The sequence below is a fragment of the Lissotriton vulgaris genome, chromosome 6 (assembly GCF_964263255.1).
Source record: "Lissotriton vulgaris chromosome 6, aLisVul1.2, whole genome shotgun sequence".
Classification (NCBI taxonomy): Eukaryota; Metazoa; Chordata; class Amphibia; order Caudata; family Salamandridae; genus Lissotriton; species Lissotriton vulgaris.
In genome coordinates, this window is record NC_141694.1 from 1,600,886,396 (window position 1) to 1,600,895,574 (window position 9,179).

Here is a 9,179-nt window from a genome sequence, read left to right on the forward strand (position 1 = left end):
GTTTTGGAATCTATGTGGATCCACAAATTTCCTCACAACCAGCGTTCCCCGAGGTCTCCTGATAAAAATGATACCTCACCCGCATGGGTGGGTGAAGTACCTGCGACAGGCAAGGGCCCAAAACCTATTGAGGCGACATCAAAATTACCTATCAGAAAACAACCTGGTTTTGCAAGGGGGGTCCCATGAGTCTTTGGCCCCGGGCTCGGCGGACATCTAGGGAAACCTACCAAACCCACACATTTCTGAAAACTAGACACCCGGGGGAGTCCAGCAAGGTATGGCTTGCGTGGGTCCCCATTCGCTTTACCAGATAAAACTGGGGGCTCTGAGCACCAGCTATTCTGAGGGAAACTTCTGGAGGAATCCTCCGGGTGGACTGCAGAGACCCCACCCATTTACCTCTCGACAGTTTCACGCCCTCTCTCTGCTAAGTTCTTTTCAACTTTCCCTTAATGTACTTGTTGGCTATCGGTTTGCGCCCGTATTTAGCCTTAGATGGAGTTTACCACCAGCTTTGGGCTGCATTCTCAAGCTACCCAACTCTGAGAACACCTGATCCTGGCACACAGGCCTAATACTGTCCACAGGGTGAGCCTCGATCAGAAGGACTTGGGCCCCCTGAGCGACGCCAGGGAGTCGGTCTTCTGTACGCCACATTTCCAGCGCCCGCCGCCGGGCGGGGATTCAGCGCTGGGCTCTTCCCTCTTCACTCCCCGTTACTGGGGGAATCCTGATTAGTTTCTTTTCCTCCGCTTAGTAATAGGCTTAAATTCAGTGGTTTACCACGTCTGATCTAAGGTCTTAGTCCGCTGAAGCAAAAGCTGGAGCGTTACGGGGGACCCGGGAAAGGCAAGGCCCCTGCCAGGACAGGGGCCTGGCGTCCCGGCAGCACACGCCCTCTTTCCCTGGATCAGATCTGGAGGGGTTTTGCCCTCCCTGGGAAACCGGCCGTGGAGGTGGGCTCTTGCGGGCAAGGAAGGGGGCTCCCAGTGTGACAGAAGCAGACAGCCCCACAGCCACCGGTCCCTCCCAGAATAACCGGGAGGGACCACTTGAGTCTTCAAACCCCTCGGCCCGGCTGCACAGGAGGGAGGGTCGCTTTACCTGCACGGCAGCCGTCCATTGCCGGGCAGCCCTGAGCCATGCCGGCAGGCTGGCTTTTTTCAGCCCACCCCACCCTTGCCCGGGTCGGAGGTGCCGGAAGGGAAGAGCCAGGCAGCTCCCCATCTGGCACGCCTCCCACCGAGAGGAGCCGGGTCCCCTCGCAGGCCCTCGGACCTTTCTCTTCCAGGCCCATCTTGCTGCACAAGAAGGGCCACTCCTCGGTCGCCCAGATCCCGGTGGGTGCCAGAGGGCCCAGGTGGCAGTAGGGCCTTTCAAGGCGGGTGGTACCAGCCCAATGATGCACTGCCATTCTGTTTTCCCCCAATGCGGGGGTCATACCGGGTAAGCTTGAGTTCCATCTCGGGAGGGCCTACCGCTGTGACCCTCCCAGAGAGGGACAGGGGCCGCCTCCTGTTCCCTGTCCCTTGCGTGTCGGTCGGGACCACCCCGGGTGAAGAGGCCAGCCGAAGGCCTAGTCTTCACCCGAGCGCCCTATGCGGCCACAGACCGCTCCGACAGATAGGGCACACCTGTGCCTATGGTGTGTACTGGCAGGAGGCAGCCGAGAGCTTTGGGCTGACACCATCGGTCACTCGGGCCACTCTGCAGTTAATGATCCTTCCTCAGGTTCACCTACGGAAACCTTGTTGCGACTTTTACTTTCTCTAGATAGCCAAGTTTGATCGTCTTCTCTGCGCTCTGCCAGTGCCGTTGCCAACCCCGGCGGGGCTGATCCGAGGACCTCACTAAACCATCCAATCAGTAGTAGCGACAGGCGGTGTGTACAAAGGGCAGGGACTTAATCAACGCAAGCTTATGACCCGCACTTACTGGGAAATCCTTGTTCATAGGAAATAATTGCAATCCCTAATTCCTATCATGAACGGGGTTCAGCAGGTAACCCGCACCTATCCGCGAAAGGTAGACACACGCTGATATGTTCAGTGTAGCGCGCATGTGTCCCAGGATATCTAACGGCATAACAAACCTGTTATTGCTCAATCTTGTGTGGCTCAACGCCACTTGTCCCTCTAAGAAGTTTCACCCCGACCGCTGAGGTCACATAACTAGTTAGGATAGAGAAGTCTTGTTTGTTATCGGAATTAACCAGACAAATCGCTCCACCAACTAAGAACGGCCATGCAGCACCACCCACAGAATCAAGAAAGAGCTATCATGTCAATCCTTTCCGTGTCCAGGCCGGATGAGGTTTCCCATGTTGAGTCAAATTAAGCCGCAGTCTCCACTCCTGATGGCGCCCTTCCATCAATTCCTTTAAGTTTCAGCATTACATCCATACTCCCCCACCACCCAAAGACTTTGGTTTCGCGGAAGCTGCTCGCCGGGTCATGGGAATAACGCCGCTGGATCGCTAGTCGGCATATTTTATGGTTAGAACTACGGCCGTATCTTACTCCAACTTTTGTTCTTGAATAATGAAAACATTCTTGACAAATGCTTTCTCTTTGGTGCGTCTTGCACCGGTCCAAGAATTTCACCTCTAGTGGCACAATATGAATGCCCCCAGCTCTGAAAACCAACAAAATAGAACTGGAGTTCTATTCCATTATTTCTAGCTGAAGTATTCAGGTGACCAGCCTGCTTTGAACACTCTAATTTTTTCAAAGTAAACGCTTTGGACCCCCAGGACACTCGGTCAAGAGCAATTGGGCGCCGAGAGGCAGTGGCTGGGAAAGGCGTTAGCTCGCCTCGTGGCGGACCACCAGCTCGATCCCAAGATCGAACTACAAGCTTTTTAACTGCAGCAACTTTAATATAAGCTATTAGAGCTGGAATTACCCTGGCTGCTGGCATCAGACTTGCCCTCCAATGGATCCTCGTTAAAGGATTTAAAGTTTTCTCATTCCAATTACAGGGCCTTGAAAGAGTCTTGTATTGTTATTTTTCGTCACTACCTCCCCGAGTCAGGAGTGGGTAATTTGCGCGCCTGCTGCCTTCCTTGGATGTGGTAGCCATTTCTCAGGCTCCCTCTCCGGAATTGAACCCCGATTCCCCATTACCCGTGGTCACAATGGTAGGCACAGAAAGTACCATCGAAAGTTGATAGGGCAGACATCTAATGCATCGTCGCCATCACGTGGACATGCGATCGACCCGAGCGGCCGGGCGAGCCCAGATTAGCCTTGGTCTGATAAATTGGCGCATACCGGGAGGTCAGCGCTCATCGGCATGTATTAGCTCTAGAATTACCAAAGTTATCCAAGTAACAGATGGAGCGATCAAAGGAAACATAACTGATTTATTGAGCCAATCGCAGTATCACTGTACCCGCTGTCTGTACTTACACATGCATGGCTTAATCTTTGGGACAAGCATATGCTACTGGCAGGATCAACCAAGTAGCCTCACATGCTGACGGGGTGAGCCACATGCCCATCTCCCCGACCCGCAACCTTCGTGCACCCCTTTCCTCTCAGGAGCCTGCCAGGGGCAGGAGGCCCCTGCCTGGGCGGGAGGGCTCACTGGAGGGATGTGCAGAGGTGCGCTTGCATGGGCATCAGCGGGCCCAGCCATCTCCCCCGGGAGGGAGAGGCGGGACGAGGCGCAGCTTGAGTGAGACGTAGGGGTGCTGGAGCCTGGCGGTGGTGGCACCCCTTGAAACGGTCGTTCCGGGCTGCTGTGGAAATGTGCTGGGTGGAGAGGGGTGATGGCGTGGCGCTCGGACGACAGCCCGGGAGGGGTGTTTCTGGCATACCCTGCCCTAGTAATCCGGAGGAAAGCTACCCCTCTTTCTGGGAACCTGTGCACACCGCAAGACTCATGGGACCCTAGGCCTGGACGCTCTTGACCTCCTGGAGCCCTGGCTGGGATCAGGGAGGCAAATGAGCCCCCATCTGGATTCCCAAGGCTGCGTGGCCATCTGGTCACCCCATTGGAAAGTATTGTGTGTGACTATATGGCCGAGGGGAAAGGTGCGACCAGATGGCCGGGACCGAAAGGATGCCCATCTGCCCACCCGAGCCGAGCCATAGCGGAAGGGCTTTTGCCTGCCCTTGCAGGGCTCTGGGGCTCTGCACAAGGGACCCCTGTCCTGGGCAGATGGACCCTAGGCAGGCCACAGACGGGGGCTCCCACACCCCAGGCCCTGACCGAAACCCAGGCCCCGGGCCTGTCTCTGCTTCTCAACACAGGCCAGGGAGATCGGGGAGCCTGCCTGGGCATGAGGGACCTCTATCCCGGGTATTCGGACCCTCAGGACGTGCGCTCGTTTTACACACATTTCTTTCCAAAATTCTGTGGAGTGGCGTTACGCCAATTCCGCCTAGCCCTAGTGTCAATGGATGTGTTTTTAAAGTAATTGATGCAGTGGTAAAGCTGGAGACAGGAATGTAAAGAGCAGAGACAAGATGGCCCTAGGGTTCTCACTTCTCTTTCAGATCACATGCTTATGTTAGTGCTCGGTAAACGAGGATAGGCAGGAGGCAGTACTAGGTCTGCGAGTAAAGGTCTCGGTCTCCTAGATCCTTGGAACTGAAACCTTTAACCTTTGACATGCAAGTGACAAAAGCCTTGATTTACACCAGGATGGACACACTGCTTTGTCTCATCTCTCAACCCTGCCCTTCCCCCACTGCTGATCAGTGCCTATGCATGGGCATTACCTGACTTCGTATTTCCATCAGGCCCTACTTGGGAGGCTCTGATGTAAATAAACGAGTGTTCTGAGAAATCAACCTTGGGTTTGAATTCCTTGCACCATGATAATGAAAAATAATTTAAATAAAGTGGAACCAAAAAAACAAGAGGAAAGCGGCATGGGTGGCTGTTCACATCAGGCTGATGCAATCACGATGTTTCACCCCCTGATGCTCCAGTAATGCAAGTGTAGTATTCGAACCTTGAGAGTGCTGCTTCAGATACCGGAGACAAATGCCACTGTTAGTGATGCTCAGTTGCACCCTTGCATTCCCATAATAGCTCCTTCCACCTGGTGTAAGTAAAATCCGAAATCACTGGATTGAACATCACAGTTGAAAAGCTCTAGTTTAGCATGAACATACAGGGATTACATTCAGAGTTCAGTGAGGATCATGTTCTAACCAGCATCGGCTGCACGCATCGTGACTGGTTCAGCTCTCCATGTTCTTTGTCTGCTTCCTTCCTCCTCTGCTCTTAATATTGTTCTCTTTTCTTCCTCTTCACTCCACTCTCAGTTTCTCGAATGCCTCTAATTGCCCCTTTTCCTCCTTTCCTTCCCTTGTCTTCCTTCCAATGGTTTCTTGCTCTTCCATCCACTAGCCTTTCTCACACTTCCCTCTCTGTCCACTTTTACTGCTTCATTTTTCTTCTCTTCCATTCATTCTCTTTTCAGCTTTCTTTTTCCCATGTTATGCACTTTCCTCTTTACTAACTTTCCCTTCTCTCTGTTGTCACCTTTCTATCGCCTTCCTCACAAACTTGCCATCATGCCACATAATTCCAAGAGGCATATTTTCACTCAATGCCACACAGTTTGCGCAATACAATTCCACTCCACACATTACCATTCCACATTACATAATTCGGCCACACACCACATAATGCAACTCAACGACACATTTAGACAACACACCAAATACATTCGTTCCACACCACAGAATACCACATTATGCCACGAAATTCAACACAGGACACAACTAAACTCCACAACACACCACTACACAACACAAAATGCCATTCCACGTAGTTACACTCCATGACACACAATCCCACTCCACATAACTCAAGCACACTAAATGGCACATAATTAGTATCCACATAATTCCAATGCACACCATGCCACATAATTCCACTACAAACATCCACTCCACATCACACAATTTCACAAATAGCAATTCCAATCGAACCCACGTAATTCCACTCCAAATCACATACATCCACTCGACTCCATAACACATGGGTAAAAGACATTGTCATTACAACGAAAATAGCTCTAACTCTTGCAAACCAAGACCTATTGGCATTGCCAATGCTTGTTATACTTAGTTGTGTAACGTATATGCTCTAGCCTTAGAATGTTTGTGGTATATCTTTGCACTTTGTAGGCATTATCTGTTGGCTTTTTTCAGCTTAATCTATTTGATCCTCATGATCAAATTCTAAACGTTGTAATAAACATTGCCTATTAAAAACAAAGTTAATATGCAACAGCTATGTTATATTTTACTAATAAACAGGCAGCCACAAGTGCAGTTACCTTGCAGACAACAGGGTCTTGATCTGAATGGTACAACAGGTGTAGTAGCACTGGGCCTAAAATTTGTCAGAACTCCTCTAAACACATAATATTGCTACACTTGACTAATAAACAGGCAGTTACAATTGCAGTTACCTTGCGATTAAAAGGGACTTGAATTGAATGGTGCAGCAGATGCAGTGGCTCGTGGACCAAAGGCTCTACGGACCCCACTGATTCCAGTTTGTTGCTTAAATTTAAAACTAGCAGACAATCACAAGTGAAGTTAGATTGAAGACAACAAGATCATGATTTGAATATGCAGCAGCTGCAGTGATACCATGCCCAAAGGTTGTCAGAACTCCTCTAAACACCTCATATTGCTGGGTTTTACTACTATAAAGTCAGTCACAATTGCAGTTACCTTGTAGTTGAAAGGGGTTGGATTTAAATGCTTCAGCAGATGCAGCGGCATCGGCTCCAAAAGTTCTCATAACTCACCTAAACACCAAATATGGGTATATTTTATTACTAAACAGGCAGTCACAAGTGCAAATATCTTGCAGGCAACAGGGTCATTATTTGAATGTGCAGGGGTACCGGCTCAAATTTTATCAGAACTCCACGAAACACCTAACATTGCTATACTTTACAACTAAACAGGCAGTTGCAAGTATAGGTATCTAGCAAGCATTAGGGTCATGATTTCAATAGTCCAGGGGGTGCAGTGGCACTGGGACCAAAAGCTCCAGGCACCCCAAAAATACACAGATTATTGCTATATTTTACAACTAAATAGGCAGTCACAACTGCAGTTATCTCTCAGGCGCTAGGATAATGATTTGATTGATGCAGCAGGTGGAGTGGCATGGGCCAAAAAGTTGTCAGAACTCCTCTAAACACCTAATATTGTTATATTTTGCTGCTAATCAGGCAGTCACAATTTCAGTTACCTTGCAGTTGAAAGGGGCTTGATTTAATAAGTGCAAATATTGCTATATTTTACAACTAAGCAGGCAGACAAAAGTGCAGTTATCTAGCAAACACTAGGGTCATGATTTCCATTGTGCGGCAGGTACGGTTTCACTGGGACCAAAAGCTACAGGCACCCCACTATACATCTAATATTGCTAAATTTTATTCCTAAACAGGCAACCACAAGTGCAGTTAGAAAAGAGGGTCATGATTTGAATGGTGCAGCGTGTGCAGTAGCACCGGGCCCAAACTTTATCAGAACTCCTTTATACACATAATATTGCTACATTTGACTACTAAACAGGCAGTCAAAATTGCAGTTACCTTGCAATTAAAAGGGACTTGATTTGAATTGTGCAGCAGGAGCAGTGGCTCTGAGGCCAAAAGCTCTAGGGATGCCCCACCCCCAAAACCAGATTATTGTTGTAGAGGTGGGCCTCAGGAAAGCCTACCAGTGCTAAGGGTTCCCTCTTCTCTGTACGTAAGTCCTCAGACCAGTAAATAGAAGTTGACACAGAAGCTGAAATAGTAAAAAGATATTTTATTAACCTCATGAGGTGGAACTACATTCACACAACACCCTTCTGTAGTGTATGAAGTAGCACAAGGAGTAGAAGAACCATGGGTCTTTTATACCCACACAGGAGCTCAAAAGAAGGCAGTACAAGCACACATAGGAGAGTTATATACATAAATGGTCATACAGAAATGCACAGTCAACAAAGAAGGAGTAGTTAACAGTTGCTGACTTCAGTAGAAACATCCTGACAGTAACAGACCTAAAGAGGTGCATGGGCAGCTACAAGCTCAACTTAGCATGTGCAGAGTAGCAGAGGCTAAGTACAGCCAGTCATTTCAGCAGAGCACAAGGGTAAACGACAGAGAAGAAGGAAAGAGCACATGGCAGACATAATGGCTGCCGGTAACAAGAAGGCTTCAGCTAAATGCTAACATTGATCGCTGCCAATTTTCCACATTGCAACCTTTTACTACTAAACAAGACAGTCACAAGTGCATTTATCCAGCAGGGAATAGGATCATAATTTGAATGGTGCAGCAGGTGCAGTGGCACCAGGACCAAAAGCTCTAGGGACCCCACTAAACACCTAATATTGCTATATTTTATTACTAAACAGGCAGTCACAAGTGCAGGGTCATAATTTGAATGGTGCAGCAGGTGCAGTGGCATTAGTTCCAAAAGTTGTCAGAACTCCTCTAAACACCCAATATTGCTATATTTTACTATTATACAGGCAGACACAATTGCAGTTATCTTGCAGTTAAAAAGGGCTTGGTTTGAATGGTGCAGCAGTTGCAGTGGCACCGGGGCCAAAAGCTCTAGGGACCCCAATATTGTACTACTAAACAGGCAATCACAGGTGAAGTTACCTTGCAGGCACTAGGGTATGCTTTCAATGGTGCAGCAGGTGCAGTGACAATGAGGCCCAAACCTCTAGAAACCCCTCTAAACATCAAACCATGGAATATTTTACTATTAAACAGGTAGTCATAAATGCAGTTGACTTACGGGCAGTAGGGTCATGATTTGAATGGTGCAGCAGGTGCAGTACTTTTGAAAAGTTCCTCAGCGGGTTCTGGATTTCAAGGAACTTTGATGTCGTTGTTGGGTAATCTACTGGCTTTGAGGTTTTGCTGAAAAGAGCAACATGTGCGTGTCTTTGGAGTGTTCTAATGTGAATGTTACTTGGATTGATATTTAAGGGATGAAGTGGTGATGTTCTGGAAATTGTGGAAAATTGGCTGCTATATGATGTTTTCTTGATTTTTATGAAAGGAATAATTTAGGTTTGTGTACTGAGCTGAAATGAATATTAGCATGTAATACATGTTTATAGAAATCATATTTTTTACCATCTACCCACAATTGTCAACTCTAATACTATCCAGGTGAAAAAGTGGA

The 9,179-nt window shown here is 48.4% G+C and overlaps 1 pseudogene; it reads right to left on the reverse strand.

Moving 5' to 3' along the window:
- Positions 1 to 1,717: 1,717 nt before the first annotated feature.
- On the reverse strand, positions 1,718 to 3,470 carry LOC147709186 (18S ribosomal RNA; annotated as a pseudogene).
- Positions 3,471 to 9,179: the final 5,709 nt, after the last annotated feature.